The 17,518-nt window shown below is 48.8% G+C and overlaps 1 protein-coding gene and 1 long non-coding RNA gene across 3 annotated transcripts in view; one reads left to right on the top strand and one right to left on the bottom strand.

Moving 5' to 3' along the window:
* Positions 1 to 2,539, top strand: part of LOC142557641 (uncharacterized) — a 137,416-nt gene extending 134,877 nt beyond the window's left edge. For both annotated transcript variants that reach the window (XR_012822802.1, XR_012822801.1), the window contains one exon: positions 2,202 to 2,539. This is a non-coding gene — a long non-coding RNA (uncharacterized LOC142557641). The remainder of the gene's footprint in view (positions 1 to 2,201) is intronic.
* LOC142557637 (adenosylhomocysteinase-like 1) overlaps positions 1 to 17,518 on the bottom strand; it is a 271,459-nt gene that overhangs the window by 247,790 nt on the left and 6,151 nt on the right. The window lies entirely within an intron of this gene.

Here is a 17,518-nt window from a genome sequence, read left to right as displayed (position 1 = left end):
TCAGAACTGACGAATTTCCCGAGAATTCTAGGTTTACAATGTTTTCTATGATGGCAGACGTCCTGCGTACAAAATAGTGATGCTCGTTGTAACACATTATGCGCACTTTGCAGCAGTGCGAAGTTATGCGAGGCAAAAAAAAAAAAAAAAAAAGGTGGCCGGGGGGGGTGTACATGTTAAGCTCGCAAGAAACAGGCTGAATCATTTAGCTCTAACAATATGTGGTACATTCCTGTGCAATTTTTAGCATAAACGACCAAGCATGAATCGCCAGGATGATCGGTAGTTCATGTACCATACTACGGCGGCGCTTATTTAAAATGACGAAGTATTGTTTCGCAGATAGTGAAAAGAATAAAGGGACCCGAGAAGCTCGATTTTTTTTTTTATTACAGACGTAAGAACAGAACAGGCAATGAAGGCTGACAAATAATACTGAATTGCAAAAATATTCACCAAAATATGCTCCGTAGTTGTATGCCAACCTGACCAACTGTTGCATCACAGACAGCGAAAGTGTATAAGCTGCATCTCAAACTCTTCGGAAGTACTAAACGTCTGCTGGCGATGATTCATCGCCGATGCCCTGAGCGTATACGACCGTTTTGGGACTTCCTTGCAGGCCCCGTTGCAGGACCACGCCGTCAGCTTTCACCGTCGCAGCCGCACAAGCTTCCATAACTCCATCTCATAAGCCGTTCGCGGCACTGTGGAAGCTGCAGGATTCCTTAGCCAATCTGAAGGCCGAACGTCCCTCAAGATGCGTGCATCCGCGCCGTGTCGTCTGCTCAGCGGCTGATGAATTCCGCGATATACGACGTGCACGCGCAAAGGTCCCAACACGTCACGTATGGCTGTAACGTATCGTGTATACCAAGTAAAAACAAAAACTCTCCAATCCTGCCACTAATGAGACGGTTGGGCATGGAACTATATTCCGCTGCGCAAGGATATTGCTCCTGTGTACGCCTCATAGCTTCGGCAGCGCTACGAACTACTTGTGAGATAGAGTGTTTAGAGTGCTGACCTCCAACGTGTAGTCAGTAAAACGCGAAGCGAGAAACAACAATTATGAATTGCAGGCTTTAAAAAAAAAAGGGGGAGGGGGGAGAAGGAGCAGTGAATTCGATTGGACAACCTTTAATAAAGGTCCTGCAAGAAGGGTAGTGAAGTTCTTATGTATTCAAATGAGGTATACGCTAGGTAACGTGTAATTTCTAATCACTGATAATTACGTTTCAAAACGAAAATTCGGGACTCCGACGCAGGATGTGTTGCTAGCGGTTCTTTGACATTTGATATCGAGCACGCCGTTACACGAATACCACCGCGTACGTCCTCTGTTCGCTGTAAAAGAGAAATTAAAACGTCCGAAAATGCAAGCTGCTGCAGGTAGGAGTGGAACCTACATCCTCTGCATTACGTGAGCGGTGCTCCGTCATTAACCGTCTTCCCTTCCAACTTTCTTCTGTGTATGCGTACACGATTAGCCGGCGCCACTCACGACCATGGCGGAGGAACATGTCGATTTCAATCTGTCATTAGGCAACTGTTCAGTCAAATATCAGTAGCTGTAACAAATTCGCAAGCACATGTCGACAAGAAAATTGGGGCTAAACTTGTACAGCACCAGCATTGTTTACAGCACATCGTCCCATTCCGCCATATTGTTTAATTCTACAACGACAGTGTTTTGAGCCAATCAGAGAAGTCGCAGGAGCCCTCTGGGCCAATAAGAACTCACAAGATGGCAAATTCGACTATACGGCGGAATTTGACAATGTGCCGAATAGAGCCTCTGCAATGCTTTACTGCAATACGCTGAGCCGCGATGCGCTACAGCTTTTCGCTTATTCCCTGAACATTTGAATTAAGGATGAATTGCAATCTTTTCGTATGTGTAGCACTCGCCCGCCGTCTTTTCGAATCACGCTTTCCAGCACTGCCGCCAAGTGGCGCCACATTGCGTTGCCGTAGCGCTACCTTCTGGCGATTAAGAAAAGTAAATAGAACGGCGACAGAAGTTTTTTCTGCGGCACGTAACCATGGAAGCGCGCGCATTTGGCACACAGAATTAATTGCACGGTTCAACGATGCCACCTAACGGCGTTTTGGCATGCGCCACCGGGCGCGCAAACGTAGCGACGAAGGGGAGGAACCGCCCACTAAAGTTTCATTGCGTCTCTCTCCTCACTTTGCAGGCATCGCGCACTCGACCCCTGCCGCAACGCCGGGAAGGTGCCGGTGACCCGGACCAGGGAGTGACGTCAAACCGCCCAACAGGGATACAAGATCCCCGCCGGCGCAAAAGCAGCCGCCCACGACGTCGCAGCCGTTGGCGAAGCAGACGACGTAGATTGACCGATGGCGATGCTGAAGCGCGGTAAAACGTCGAGCAAAACTAGGACCCCCCTCCCCCCACCCTCCCTTCTACCACTTTGGCGTCGCCAATATATAGCGTAGCGCGGCCAATTTCGATCGAATAACCCACTTTCTATAAATAATGCGTGCGAAGAAAAATAAACACGACGTTAGTTGACGAGGCTGGAGTCGGGCTTCTTTTGAGGACAGCGAGGCGCCTCTGTAGAAAGAGGCACTGCCCACGTCCCGCCAGGCAGCTCAGTCGCGGTAATAGATTCACTCTTGCTAGATGACTCCATACGCTCAGTTCACGGTACAATGAAATGTGGGCTTATCTCTAACTCCATAAATGGAACTATTACGCTGCACTTTATTTGGTGACTTCGAATTTTCTTATTCATGTAATGAGTTCGCTATTTTGTTAAGTATTTTGTGTTTATGTTCCCGTTTCTTTTTCCTTCTTCTCTTTTTATAATAACTGGGATTAACCTTCTGTGCATGCGGGATAGCCGGCCCTTCGGTGCTTTATTTACAACGCCAACACTTAATAAACAAAACAAAATTTAATGTTTAAATCATTTCTGAGGCAGCTTCGATAAAAGATCAAACCGATGCCGACACGAATAGACTGGTTGGTAAAAGGTGCTTCGAAGCTTTGTCCCCATTTATTTTGCGGTAAATGCTTCCCGAGAAACAGAGCTTTCCTTTTTTTTATTTTTTCGCGCCCAATCTCCAACGTCAAGCACGTCGAAGTATATTCGCGTATGCGGGCCGCCTTTGGACACAAAAAGTTTTCAAGACTCGCTATGGCGGAGTCTTCGTTTCTTCAAAATGCAGCGTAAAACATTTTTTTAACGTTAAAACTTCTAACTAGCCTACAATTAACGATATACCATACTATGGTATCCCAGCTGACAGTTAGCCGAGCCGTTCAACGAAGAAAAAAGAAATAAAAATGGTTAAGAAAGCACAACGCAAGATACGATTTTAAGACCTACGATGTACAGTCATACAAGTGAATACCGTATATCTGACAAGTGAATACCGTATACCTTACAGGTGTAAGCTGCATCGTGATTTTTCAATCTTTTTTTTTTTTTTTTTTCATTGAACAGCTCGGCTAACGATAGCTGGACCACACGGTATACAAGCTATGCATAAACCCGAGCCAACGCTGCTAAAATCAATGCTGACAAGAGGTAGTGCGAAAAGTTGAGTGTGGCGTCGCCACCTGGCCTTTCAACTGACGCCTCATATTTTCTTTCGGGGGGGGGGGGGGGGGGGGGGGGGGAGGTTTTCCGATACTCCTGTCTCGGTAAAGGCTAAACCCCATTAGCGCGATTTTGTGCGCGACAGCGACGAGCGACGGGTTCGCGCGACGGATCAGGCCGTCGCTTGAACAGATCGCTAGGTCTTGTCGCGCGATCGCTCGGTTTTGCAAATCTAGAATTCGTCGCTCGTCGCCCGGAAGTGCTATGAGCGACTAGCCAATAGCGCAAAGCCGGAACTGGATGTACGTAACTCCAGTACTTCCGATTGTCGCACGGAACGAGCAAACGATTGAATTTTTATAGGTGCAAGGATAAGAACCTACTGCAAGATTTTCAGAAATATTTTATGTTGCTTTTTACAGTAAAATACATCAACTTAAGTTAATAAAGCACGCGTCACGCTAGTTTCGGCGCCTATATTGCTGCCCTCATACCGGCAACACTGGGGAGACGTCGCTCGAAGTCATCGCTCGCATGGGGTGCAACTTGTAGGCGACGAGCGAACGCGACAGCCATCTCCATCGCGTCGCCTGTCGCTGTCGCGTGCAAGATCGCTTGCATGGGGTTTATACTTAAGAGTGACACCTTTTGAAATCCATAAGCGTGGTTAATCGATCCAGCTTAACTCGACGTTCAGTTTTGGCGTTCATCTAAGCCTTAAGTGATTAGGGCACGAGAATACGTTATCGTTATAACTTTATCGTTATGCAATTTGATCCAACCTCCACAGCGTTCGTTAGAGCACAAGGAAAACCTTATATAATCTGGCGCAACCTTCGCAATACCAGCACCGCTGCCGGCAGTCCTAAAACTTACGCACATTCACAATCTAAGCTCTTCCTCGTCGCAACGTTACACCGCTGTTAGTGTGCTATGCAAGGCCTTATACTGCATGCGCTGCATTGCACGGCAACATCTGATGACGCTCGCGGCGTAGCTGGCCTTCAAAATTTTGATGCACTGTGTATAGAAGAGACCGCAAACGTGAAAATGCACCGGAAAACTACACGGCACGTGTTTTCCCGATCCCCAATAGTTAGCGAAGAAAAAAAATAAACTAAGGAATATCATTTTAAAAAGAAAAGGAAAAGAAAAAATATCCTGCACAGGCGCGCATGCCAACGTACGGCATGGGTCGCGTGCTTATGCGAACATCCGGGGCCGCTCAACAGGTTTCCCTGGAGTTTTACTTGGCATTTTCTCATTTTTATTCGATCCCCACTACTCTCGCCACCTTTTGCTCGAGCGAAGGTTATCGCTTTTGTGGCGCGCTTCGCAAACCTACGAGTCCTCTCACTCACTCACTCACTCCCTCACTCCATTCGGTAGGAATAGGGCTGCGAGCATAACAGACGCGTGCGACTGCTATAGAAGAGACCGTCGACGCTCGTTAAAACGTAGACAAGATATTCCGCCAGCAGCACAGTCCTCTAGAATCAGGCACTTCGCCAGGAATTCCTCGCTATAGGATGTGGGAGGGCCAAGACGCAGAGATCGAGCGACCACATTGAGGAACAGCTCTGCGACGGCTATTTCTGCGACCTAAAATGTGTTTGAATAGGAGGTTCGCAGTTATCAACAACGCTTTTTTTAGGTGGTCGGGAAGTCCATCACCGGCACAGCCATCAGGACAACTAAGCGGCTTCATGGCAATATGACCAGTATAAGAGCTGCCAACGCCTCAAATGAATCCCTCCGGCGATATCTCTATTGCGAGACCGATAATTAGCGTGTTTATCGCAAACGATTACGATTGGCGCATTTCGTCAGGAGTCGCAGAGGTACAAGAGATCGAAGAATGAAACCGTTAGGGCTAAACAGTTGATGTTCAAAAGATGGCGACAATGACGTGGTTCCGGTTCCCGCAATCGCCTTCGGCAGTTGCAGCACGCGAAAGTATGACTTTCGAGGTCCGCTTCGGCTAATCTGAGGGAGCCGCCGCTGAGAGCGAGCTTTGAACACCACCTATTTGGACACCACCTTAACGTCTCATATCCAAGCAAGACAGAGATAGGCACATGGGAAGATGGAGACGAACAGCTGCACTGTGGTCGAACAAGAGATATGTCTCCGGAGGCAACATTTGGACGAGCGGAGTTTTGTCTTAGCCGGGGTCCAGATGAACAGATGTTCCCTTCCTTGTCTTAGCCAGAATTAATACTCCGCAATAATTACTGCTACACAGAGTTACCGTGCGCCGAAAGCACAGTATACGCCAGCGCTTTTGCATTCTGCCCTCATCGAAATGCGGCCGCCGCGGTCGGGAATCGAACCCACGACCTCGTGCTCAGCAGCAAAGCGCCGTACGCATGGCGTGCATCGTTATATTAGGGTCATTGATTATTTTTCAAAAGTATTGAATGACCCTGGTTATACTAACAGAAGACGAAACAGCGTCCCATGGAATGCTGTGCATAGCACTATACAGTTTAAGCTGATTCGTTGTAACGATAGCAAAGTAAAGCTTGAGAAGCGTTAGGTGTTGAGTAAGAGTCATGGACGACCACACGCTCGCACGTCGATATACTACAAGGCAAGATGTGCGACAAACTTCGCTACAGCGAGAGAAGGTGCGGTACACACTTCGCTACAACGAGTACGGCTAATGGGCACCGAGTTGCGCTGCATGGTTCTGACAATACACGAAGAACACATACACGCACAGTGTGAATGCAACGAAAACTCGCATCCATGATCACGAACCGTCTTTATTATACGCAACTGTTTATTGAATGCGGCTCGATGACGAAACCGGACGCTATGTGAAGACAAAACAAGGGGTCGTCGACGCCGCCGACGCTGCTTTCTACATTGCATGCCAGCGCAGCGAGCACATTTGTTTTTCGTCCCACAAGGCGCCTGGCAGAAAAAACAACGCCGCAAAGCGACGGCGTCTCTCCAGCGTGAAGTAACACGCCGCCTTGACCAATACACAGCATATACACCACGCAACGCACGTACGACGGCGTAAAACGTCCGGCTATACGGCTACCGCATCACAAGGCGGCTGTGAGAGGGGGAGCCCAAGAAATGCGCATTTCTTCAAACGGCGTCCTCCAGTGGACACGACGAGCCAGAGCGTGTGCAGCACGCTTGACATGCATGGCGTCGAGTCGCGCGAGGCTGCGAGCATTTCGAGTCCGTGGGGCGCGATATAGACCCGCAGAGTTTCCTTCCCGTAAATGTTACCAGAGGGAAATGTGGCGCCATTGTCCAGTGGTGGTACACCGAGCATGGCGGTTCAATCAGCATGGGAATAATGACAGTGCGTATGTATATATATATAGTACACAGATTTGCCTGAACTTCATCCCTCTATCTTCTAGCGGCTTTGTGTAACTTTATAAATTCATCTCTTTCGAGGAAACATGGCGTTAAAAGCGCAATAATTCGCAACGATTTTTCATGTGCGCAGAAATGTATTTCCTTCATGCTGCTTAGGAAAACGTCATTTTTTTTAGAAATTTACAAAGATAAATCTTAATAAGCGCAACAAGAACGCCTGAAGCCACAAGCGCGTATCAAGATTAGACAAGTCCACGTATAGTCCAGATTCCCTTGTAGTAATTTTTGAAGGCGCAACGGTGCGATCTATAGGATGCCACGGTACATATAGACTTTTTTAGCGAGGCCTACTGCTACTGTCACCTGTGCGCGAGATAAAGCAGCATCAACCTACTCAGCTCAACGTTACTAATAGGCGATATGGCGCTCACGTATACGCTATACGATATACGATATGGCGCACGTATACTGTTCCAATAATTCAGCAGCACACCGACTATTGGCCTCGAGGTCCACCACTGGAAAAGCTGGCGCCACCGTCGGCGTTACGTGGCATGAGGGATCACGTGGACACAGCAGCCGCGTCGGCTGCTTCGGAAGCGCCGAAGCGAGCCGAAAACGAAAGTTTAAATTCGCACCTGCGCTGCGGTTCTGATTAAGCGGTGCGGCTTTACCGCCTTGGATGTCTGCTTGACAACATCTGAAACTACTATAATAGGTAGTGGCTGCCTTTGGAGGCGTGCAGCATGGTAGGTTACTGCTTGGTACCGCAGTGTCGGACGTACGCAACAGAGCCCGGTGTCAGCCTTATTCACACGTAGCCGCACGGCAAGGATGCGTGAAGCTTGGCTGGCGAAACTTTGAACCGGCAGGCAGCTATCGGCTACAGCTCGCGTATGCACCAAGCACACACGCGAGGAAGATTTCTGCTACGGCGCCGGCACTGCGCGATGTTCGGCGAGTATAGCAGAAAACGCGCACTGAGATGCTCGCCCGCGCCCGCTGCCCGGCTAATGTCAGGACGGTTTGGTCTATGAACTTGTTGATGCTAGATACTGGCAAGTTCTCTGGAACGGAAAGGGAGCGGTAAGACGCATATTAAAGAAAGGCATGACATATGGTCATGTTTGTGTTATGAATTAATGCACTGGATTACAAAAAAGAAGCAGAGGGAAATCGCACGTTGAGAAGACTGATAAACATACAGTGCGACGCAACTTGAGAAATAATATTGAAATGTCCAAGAATTTAGAAGACAAAAAAAGATTGAATCGTCGCGACGGCACATCACAGTCGCCATAGGCGTCGAAGTCTCTATAACGAAATTATTTTTGAACAGTTCTGATAGCGTCCACGCAACAATAGTTGCTAGTGTACTGGGAAATGCTCATATGCTGCGGCCTAAAGCTCACGGCACGGTGCGAAAATGCGCTCACAGCGAAAGCAAAACATTGTGCGCGGACATGCATGCAGATTGGCAGTCGGTTGCCGTGAACCCGTGCGATGGCTTCGTTCTGTTATGCGCCATTATGATATACAGACCACTCTCTATAAGAACATATATCACATAGTTTACTCTCAGCGTTTGGCTACCTTTCACGCAAGAAGCCGGTTCGGGAGACACCATCGCGGCGACCGCGCGTATAGTGGCGTTCACTGTACGTATTCGGTAAAGAGATAGCGTCTGTAAACGATTCTGTGCTTTCAGTTTGCCCAAGATTATTATATCGACAGTCAAAAACTTCCCTTGCTTTGAGAATACCTACATAAATGTCCAGGAGGGCTGCCGCGTGGTGTTTTTATTGAGCGCCGTCAGCGAAACCTACGGGGAGCGCGCCGCGTGATCCCTCATACTGCGCAAGGGAGGCGCTTCCGACAGATGGCGACTCCGTAACTCCTCGCCGCCAATAGGGCAAGTTGCTGCTCCATCGACTTAAGTGAGCACCAACTACAGACCAGCAACATGTCCTTCTCCACTGGCTTAGTGTCCCGCAATATCAAACAAAGGACAGGGAACGAACAGCACAGGCGACTTGCCCTTTAATTGTGCGCTACACTAATTCAAGGTTCCCATAAGATGCACACGCTTATCACAACGATTCGAACAGATCAGCTCAAACGCCAGACTAAGCAGATGTGCTTCGCCACCGCCCCTCAGGCATCGAGAGCACACTAACGAAGAGTGACGTACCCCCATAATAGGCTACACAGCGGCCGCGACACCATCAGCCTATTTAATGTCCACGTGCAGGGCGAAGGCCTCTGCCAGCGATCGCCAATTACACCTGTCTTGCGACAGGCTGCTCCATCATACACGTGAGGAAATTTCCTAATCTCGCCGCAACACCCAGTTTCGTCGCTGTCATCACGACGGCGTTTCCGTTCGCTTGGCGTCCATTATGTGACTAAATATAGGCCAACGATTATCGGCACTATGCATCACTATTAGCTTCCCAGCTCCATTTCACGCTATTATTATCAACTAGAACATCAGCAACAACTATTCACGATATATAATCGAAAACACCCCCTTGCTATCACTTAAGGTTACACTTATACAATTTTCGGTTCCATCGCGCGTTGCGCCGTACTCCTTTTCTTACCAAGTGTCTTTGTTGTCCTCCAAGTTTCACCCAAAGAATCTCCATTATGAACCGCGCAATTTACCGACGCGTTTGAACACCGTAATGTGCATTTTCCAGCACCGTCTGCCCACTGTCGTCAAAAGCAGACGGGTCGTTGACGACGCAAAGCAGACGACGCATTTGGGCGCGGAGGAAAAGTACACAACGCATTTGTGCATCCTCGCTCTCCCATGATGCGAAGTACAGCTCCAGAAAGGCTGCACGGATTTAGCGAGACAGGGTAAAAGGATAAGCGCGAAGACGAAACGGTCAAAAAGGTTTACGAGCCGATGGCGCATACGAGAAAGAAGAGAAAATGGAGAAAGGGCAGAGATCAGATCATGAAGGAAAGAAACAAAATAGGAGAGGCCCTGACGTTACGTTTTTGAAGCCGGAAATGCAGCCATGTTGGTGTGCCATCTCCCTTTGCACCTCAAACCTGAGGTGGTGTTCTGTAAGTGTACACTGGTGTACGCCTTGTGGACATGTCCATTTCGTCTACTGCTGAAGTGCGGATTGGCCAAGAGCGCCTGTATCCTTCTGACGTGTACCGCAGCCCAGCCAATCAGAACTTCAGCAGAAGACGAAATGGACATGTACCTTAGGTAGACATTTACAGAATACCTCTCGCTTCCCCCCGCCCCCGCTAGCCGAAGCAGACAGGCGCGAGCTTTGAACTTGCATTGCTGCGAGCATCCGGCAGTGTGTGCTACTGACGCGCATCAGAACAAAGCCTACGAAACTTCTCTAACAGTTTTTGTGAAGTATAGACACGCTCCTGTTGTTTTTCCGTGCCACGGTGAAGACGACGACGAAGACACACGCCGTAATTATTTCAGTGTCACTGTTGCTGCCTGACACACACTCACAAGTCCAAAACACAACTCTTACGCACCGCACTTCAAAGTCCGCTTGTCTCGCGAACAGAATGTGCTGCGAGAAAGACACGGGCCAAAAAATATCGCTTTTTAGAGGTCGAGAGCAGCAGCGAGAGCTTCAGGAGCGCGGTTGCTATGGTAATGTTGACGTTTAGCACACCAGTCCCAGTCCTCATTTGCGGAAAACACTACGTGACTTCGCCACACACACTCCAACTCATCCGAGCTAGCCAAGGCCTCTCCTACGCTTTCCTTTTTCCATGGTTCAGATCGAAAACCAGGAAAGAAAGGCCTATAGCAAGCAGGCACATCCGCTTTTGGAGCCGCAACGAAGATGACAGTTCCGAAAGCGCCCACACTAAAGGAAATACCAAAATAATAAGAGAAGTATCCGCCGCCGTTTGGCGACGCGTTATTGGCGCTTCCCGCGCAAATCGCATCATCTGAAGCAGCCTTGATGGCGGCCTAAGATTACGTGATCCGAAAGGTCGCCACCGCTTTCTGCGCCTTCTCGCCGCGTGGAGGCAGCCTAGTAGTTAGGCGGTCATATCTCCGGTGGGGGGGGGGGGGGGGTGAGAGGAGGCTTGATATATGGCTCTCGCCGCAGCTACGCAGACGCGTCTTCAAGGAGACGCGGAAACTCAGCCAGTCCCCCGGCCACGCTTGTACCGTGTCAACGCCGATATAACCATCCGCTACTCGCTCGAGACACCGCAGTATATAGTCCGTGCGAACAAGGCCAAGTTCAAGAAGAGCGTGCCGCTGGGCCTTTAACACGACTTGCGACGATAAAAAGCGCACAAAACGAAGGCTAACAGAAGGAAAACACGCCACAAATTTGTGTAGTTGTGATTCCTTCCCTTGTTTGTCTTCGTTTTCGGCGCCGTTTACCGTCACGGCCAACTTTCATCGCGAGAACCGTCTACTTGTTGTCTATACCGATGTCACACGGTCACTTTCGATCACGACCTCGATTAATTTCTCGACCGTGATTGGATTCCTTGCGCAGCTTGCGCAAATGAGCCAATCGAGCGACCGAGTATTTCGATTCGTATTGGGCTCGATCGCGACCGAAAGCGCACCGTGTGGCACCTGGCCGCATGAAGTGAAGGTGCGTATCAAAGTCACCCACCGGACCACAAATGGTGGAATTAAGGTCCGCACCACAGATCCCCGCTGGACTTTATTGAAAGCTATCATCTATATGCACATAAGATGATTCAAGGGACACTAAAGGTTATTATCAAGTCAACGTGGACTGTTGAAATACCATCCCACGAACCTCGAAACACTTGTTTCGTGCGAAGAAGAGACTTATTTTAAGAGAAAATGCGTTCTGAAGCGTCCGCGTACGTCTAGCGCAGTTCAAATCACCCGCCCTCCGATCGAGGAGTATTGACGTCATGGTCTCATAGTGACGTTGCGCCGTCGGTGAGTAAAACGGCTCCCGCAGACGGCGCTACGGCTTTCCTGCACAAAACGCAAACGCGCGGCCAGAAAGAGCCAAGAGAGAGCCGACAGCAGCGCGAAAGCGGAACTATGAAGGCTAGCGGAAGGGAAAGCGCACGACGATAAGCTGGTTCTTTATTTTATAACGCCAACTTCGACGCTCATTGCAATGGATGACCCACAACGACATATTGGCTCGCGATGCTGGGCTCGAGTTCAGCGATTTAAGCACTGATGAACGTGACCTGCTGTTGAGGGCTCGCGCTGCCGGCGTCGTTGCGACTACGACGACGGCCTGCTTTGAAAGGCACTCCACGCGACTATGGTGATAACGCGACTTCAGTAAGTCGGCGTTGAACTCGTAATCCTCTGGACGAAAGTGCAGCGAGCACACTACGTGATTTTTTCGGCTCTTTTCCAGCGTGCTGTGGCAGAGGTACGGCACTTAACCACTTCGAACGGAGAGGTTCACTCGTTGGCACACAGTGATAAGTAACGTTGGATTCGCCGCTGCAACTGCCCTTGGCCAAGTTCCGTGGACCGTTCGCGCATCCCACGACATCATATGGACGTGGCATTCTCGTTGCTTGTTCCAATTGCAAGTTTCGCGAGCCAGCAGGACAACCGCAGCACGACGCGATAAAGAAACAACTGAAACTCCAAAGCGCGCGCGGCGCAAAGTCGAGCGCGCCAAGTCGAGCGAAAACGAAACCTTTCAATCACCCATACTACTCAAGGGTAACGTCAAAATGTTATTTTTTTCTTAGAATCGAATAGAAGTAGACAAGTAGTATTTTCTTCCGTCTTATAATCTAATGAGATGATCTTTTCAATACGAGTAGTTGAGTATACTAGTGACATAAATTATGATGAGTGCTTTCGTCATCGGGCTAGTACCGGAATGTCGCTGGGGGGTCTCAAATCGTGTCATGCATTTACCTCAATTTCTCGGTTACTAAAGCTATGTTCGCGATTATATTGACGCCTTAGACATTCTAGAGCATTGCTTTATCACTTTAACTTGACTTTCTGGTAATCTTTAGTGTCCCTTTCAGTCGTTTCACGCCACATGGCCAGCCTGTCGAAACCCGTCAATTTTTTTTTTAGTTGGCTCAAGTAAATGGCTACATAAAGTCAAGATGTTCTGGGGAAAGAGAAGAATACAGTTATTTAAAAATGGGCGGGCGAAATGGCCTGCATATAGAGGAAGCAGTCAATTTAAGGTTTCCAAGTCACCCTATCGAGACATCAAGTATATATATATATATATATATATATATATATATATATATATATATATATATATATATATATATATATACGTGTACATACTCCTTAAGCTACAGCAGGTCAAGGCAGGCTCTATTTATAATGCTCTGCTGTAACGCTGGTTTATTCACACGGCGCCTGTCTATAACTATAGCTAACGGTATCGATCTAAACCGGTGCGTCGATATTGGTCTATCTACAGTCGGCAACGTAATTGGATTCATGGCGCGCATGCATATCTGCCTGCTACAGTTTTCCTTTACCTATGCTCTCTGTCTGTGTATATACTTATGCCGGGGCTTTTATTCTTGTTATTTTACTCGCCCCATAATAACGAATATCTGTATGTTAACGTGCATGCCCCAGTTTAGATTATATTTTTGCGCTTATGGAACCTATAGACACGTTGGAGACCTGTCATGCAGTAACAGTAATAACGTATCCATCGGCTGAATCTATGGGCTCGTATACTGCAGCGATCGCTCATCGCGCCGACTGGCTGATCCCGCGGCGATAACGGCGACGTGCGAGCCAATCACGAAGGACGAACAGTGTGGAACAAGAAAACTGAATTGTTAAAAAGTCCGGGTCCTGGCGATACCTAAATTTCTTGCACGGTCAAAGTAAGAGACATGCGCAGAAAAATTTGTCATAGAGATGCGATACATTGACCATTAAAATAAATTGCAGGAATGGAGTCCCACCGCAACTGCACGAGTAACGTAGAGGTATCCATCGTTTTTACAGCGAAGCTGTATATGGCAAGCCGATTCGTCCGTCCGTCGCCTGTACGCCGAAAACTCCTCCAGCGCAACGCCATGCGCATGCGCGAGAAAAAAGAGAGAGAGGCGCGGGATTGGCTGCGTTAGTAGTGACGTCGTTGCTCTCCGTCGCAGCCGAGCGCGCGCGCAGCAGTTTCTCTCCCGCTCTGAAATGGGTGGGCCACGCGTCATAAGGGCTCCTGGGGAGCAGGCAGTTCCTCAGGAGTCCTGATCGTTGCTGATCGAAAGATCAGCAACGCCGCGCCGATGCTGCAGCCCGGGCACAAGCAGCAACTGCGTATTGGGGATCCGGCAGCCTACCAAGCCGTCCTTTAATGAACTGTCGAGATTATCCCAGTGATAAACACCGGGGCCGCACGTTTTAGCTTCGCTGGTTAATCATCTGTACGGAGTGCTTAGGCGGTGATATTCTCACAGGAACTGGGCGCGAGCGGGTCGAGTCAGATGTCGACTCTGAGGTCGAGCTGAGCCATCCCAATACCAGACCGCGTTTACACGCATCATGCTAAGCGGGTTGGGCAAGTCAACCCACTCACTCCTCGCAAACGGGTCCAGGGTGCCTCGATGCGTTCCTTTTCTCCCGCGCGGAGTGGGGTAGGAGGAGCGCACTGAAGCAGCTTAGGTTGACCGAACTCGACTGGACGCTCCCTCGTCCCGAACCACTAGCGTTTGTGTGAACCTGGAGACAGGACTTCGACCCGACAAAAGCCCACTCTGCAAGATTTAATTGTGTTCGTGTAAGCGTAGTTTACGTCAAGGTAAAGCAGACCGATCGAGTGCACCTTTGGAATTGCAAATAGGTCAGTGTTACCGTAAGCGCAGGATCGGTAAAGCAGATAAAGCACGCAAAAACGAATGACGCGTCGCGGCACTGTGTAGCTTGAAATTCCAGCACCAGCTCACTGGTGTCGCATAGTTTGGTAGTCTGCCGGAGCATACTTACTACGTGCTCACCAATAGCAAAGAATTACACAACATTCGAATGCAGCCAAAGGCTCTACGCGGTAGAAAGAACTCGTCGTGCACACGAAAAAAAAAAAAACCCGAATAAGCGAAAATTCCGGTGTCACACAGAAGGCGCCATAGCAACATGGCTGCGCATTCAACCGCGTGGCAAAACAGGGGGGCACCAACAGCCGTTGTGACATTTTCTCCAAGGAACCGTTGTGACGGACTGCGTGTTCCGGAAAGGAAAGCAGGGCTCGCCCATTGTGCGTTGCTCATGCTTCCGCTTCCATTCAGTCGGCGACGCGCGGGGGGGGGGGGGGGGTAGGCGATAACACAGGCGGACAATTGGGGAGCCGTTCTGTTGGTTATCCGCTTTTCCTGTTAAGATGGCGCGACCCTCGCCGCACTGTTCATACGTCTCTGCTAAGCTTTTCTATTTTCACAGGACGGTGGCCTGGTCAGCTCCAAAGAAAGTGAAGCTACCGTGTAAAGCTACGATATAGCTAACGTGTATGCGGGGATCGCTTGCACGACGCTGCGCAAAGAGCGTTGCACCTTTATTTTTTCGAGGCTCCTCCGTCAAACAGAAACAAGAAAGCCCAAACGGCCGTGGCTGTCAACGCTCGATATCGTCACAAACGTAGGAGCGTCCGTAAAAAACATCACGTTTGTATTGTCGCGTTGCACGGGCACGTATGAAACGCCCTGCGTTCAAGCAGGGCAAACAAGCGCAATCCCTTTACCACCGTGCGTGGAACGCTTCCCACTGAGTTCGCTTCACGACCGCCTGACGTCAGCACACGCGGAAATACCTGCTCGATCACCCTATCACGCATGCGCGTTCGCAGGGGGGAGGGGGAGAGAAAAAAAACATTGAATCGTGCGAGTGCACTGCGGCATTCTCGAATGAACCTCCTTTTTCTTTTTTCTCTTCTTCACTGCTTGTAGCTGACGTGAGCTACGTGTTCCGCACAGCTGCGTGTTTTCCTTTTCCGTGTTTTCGCGTCAACTCAAAACAAATACTCAGCACACACGTGCTTGCCGTTCTCTTCAGAGATTATACTCACTGCTTTCGTGATTATTCTCGTCCGCAGTGCTACGTCGATGTCTTTTCTTTCATTCTGTCTTCTTGCGCACACACCAAGATCGCAAAATAAAGTGCTTTATCGTCTGGGAGTTTTTCTTTCTTTTCTTATCTAATATACAACCATAATAGACTAAGGGGACAGCCGCTCCTTGACAGCTCGAGCGGTCATCAGCCCGTTATTCGACAAAGCGAGAATAGAATGTACTATATATGTGAGCACAATCAAAATGATAACCACATGGTAATTTGTACAAACGTCACGTCACGCTTCTTTTTTCATCCGGAGAGTTTAAGAGCTCTTCATTCACAATACGAATGAGCAGATACGTTTTACACACACTGCTGCCTAACCAAGTGCAGCGACAGCTGACGGCTCCTTCGTGGTTATGCATAGTTTTAGCTTGTTCTATTCATCTGTCTGAAGTGATGGAAGATTAATCTCGAAAAGAGGCTGCAGCGTCAATTCCCTCCATGCAAATATTCGACTTGATATACGGGAGCTACGACGTCCCATATTTGTCGTGCAATTACGAGATCGCGAATAACCAAATTCGTTAACAACGAAGCCTTTTGCGCTTTCATTGACGTCAAACGTTAGCCGTAAGATTACCGCCTTCGCTGTGCTGCAACAGGGAAAGTACGTACTTGGCGCAGCGTTCCGAGAGGAAATGAGCAATTTATTCTTACAGATAACGAGAGTATGAGGACTACTGACACAGCCTCCTACCTTTGTTGCCAACCGAATGATCTGGAAAGCAATAGGAGGAGGCGGCCGTCGAAACATATGTCAGGTGGCGCTACTGACGTTTTATGCCCGACTTACTCTAAGTGGCTGCAGATTCTAACTGCCGTGCTTTTTGTGCATTTCTAACAATGTCGCTGCTGGCAAAAAAAAATATATATATATATAACGATTATAGTGGCAGTAATAAAACTGTAGCAGCTGGCGTACTTGTGCCCTTCTACTAATCTCGCAGCTTGCAAAAAGAAAAACAAAATAGATACAGCATTGAAACAGTAGCAGCGACGTGAATACTACCGCTCGAAACCTAGTTGATCTGGTTTGTCGCAGTGAAAAATTTTTCTGTCGTCTGTTTGTGTCACGAAGACTTGTCAGTGGTGGCGACGACTAGCGCCGGCAAAGGTTGTCGATAACCTCACCCTACGCGAGTGGCGCCCCCAGATACGGTGGCCGTTGTGTGCTTGCGCAAAAGTCAGTAGACCATGAATGCACGACGTGAACGCGGTCGCCCATATATTCATTTTCCAACGTAAGCCGTCTGCTGCTGAATTCCGTCGTAGAATCGTAAAACCTTCACTTACGGTGGAAGGCCTGGGACAGCTTTCTCCGCTCTACAATAGAGAGCTCCCATGTGCCTCGATATTGCGTAGAGATACTCTCTCTCTCTCTCTCTCTTCTTTCTTCAGCACGTTGTCAGAAACTATCGCTTTACGCTCCCTTCACTGTCTCTATTCTTCGTTCTTCTAAACGATAAATGAGTCCTTGCAGTTCGCGGTTCCAGATGAACGCGATCAAAAAAGTTTCTACACTTCTTTAAGTGTA

This window comes from Dermacentor variabilis, chromosome 9 (assembly GCF_050947875.1).
Source record: "Dermacentor variabilis isolate Ectoservices chromosome 9, ASM5094787v1, whole genome shotgun sequence".
Lineage (NCBI taxonomy): Eukaryota > Metazoa > Arthropoda > Arachnida > Ixodida > Ixodidae > Dermacentor > Dermacentor variabilis.
Note: the sequence above shows the minus strand (reverse complement) of the source record. Positions and strands in the feature narration are given on the sequence as shown.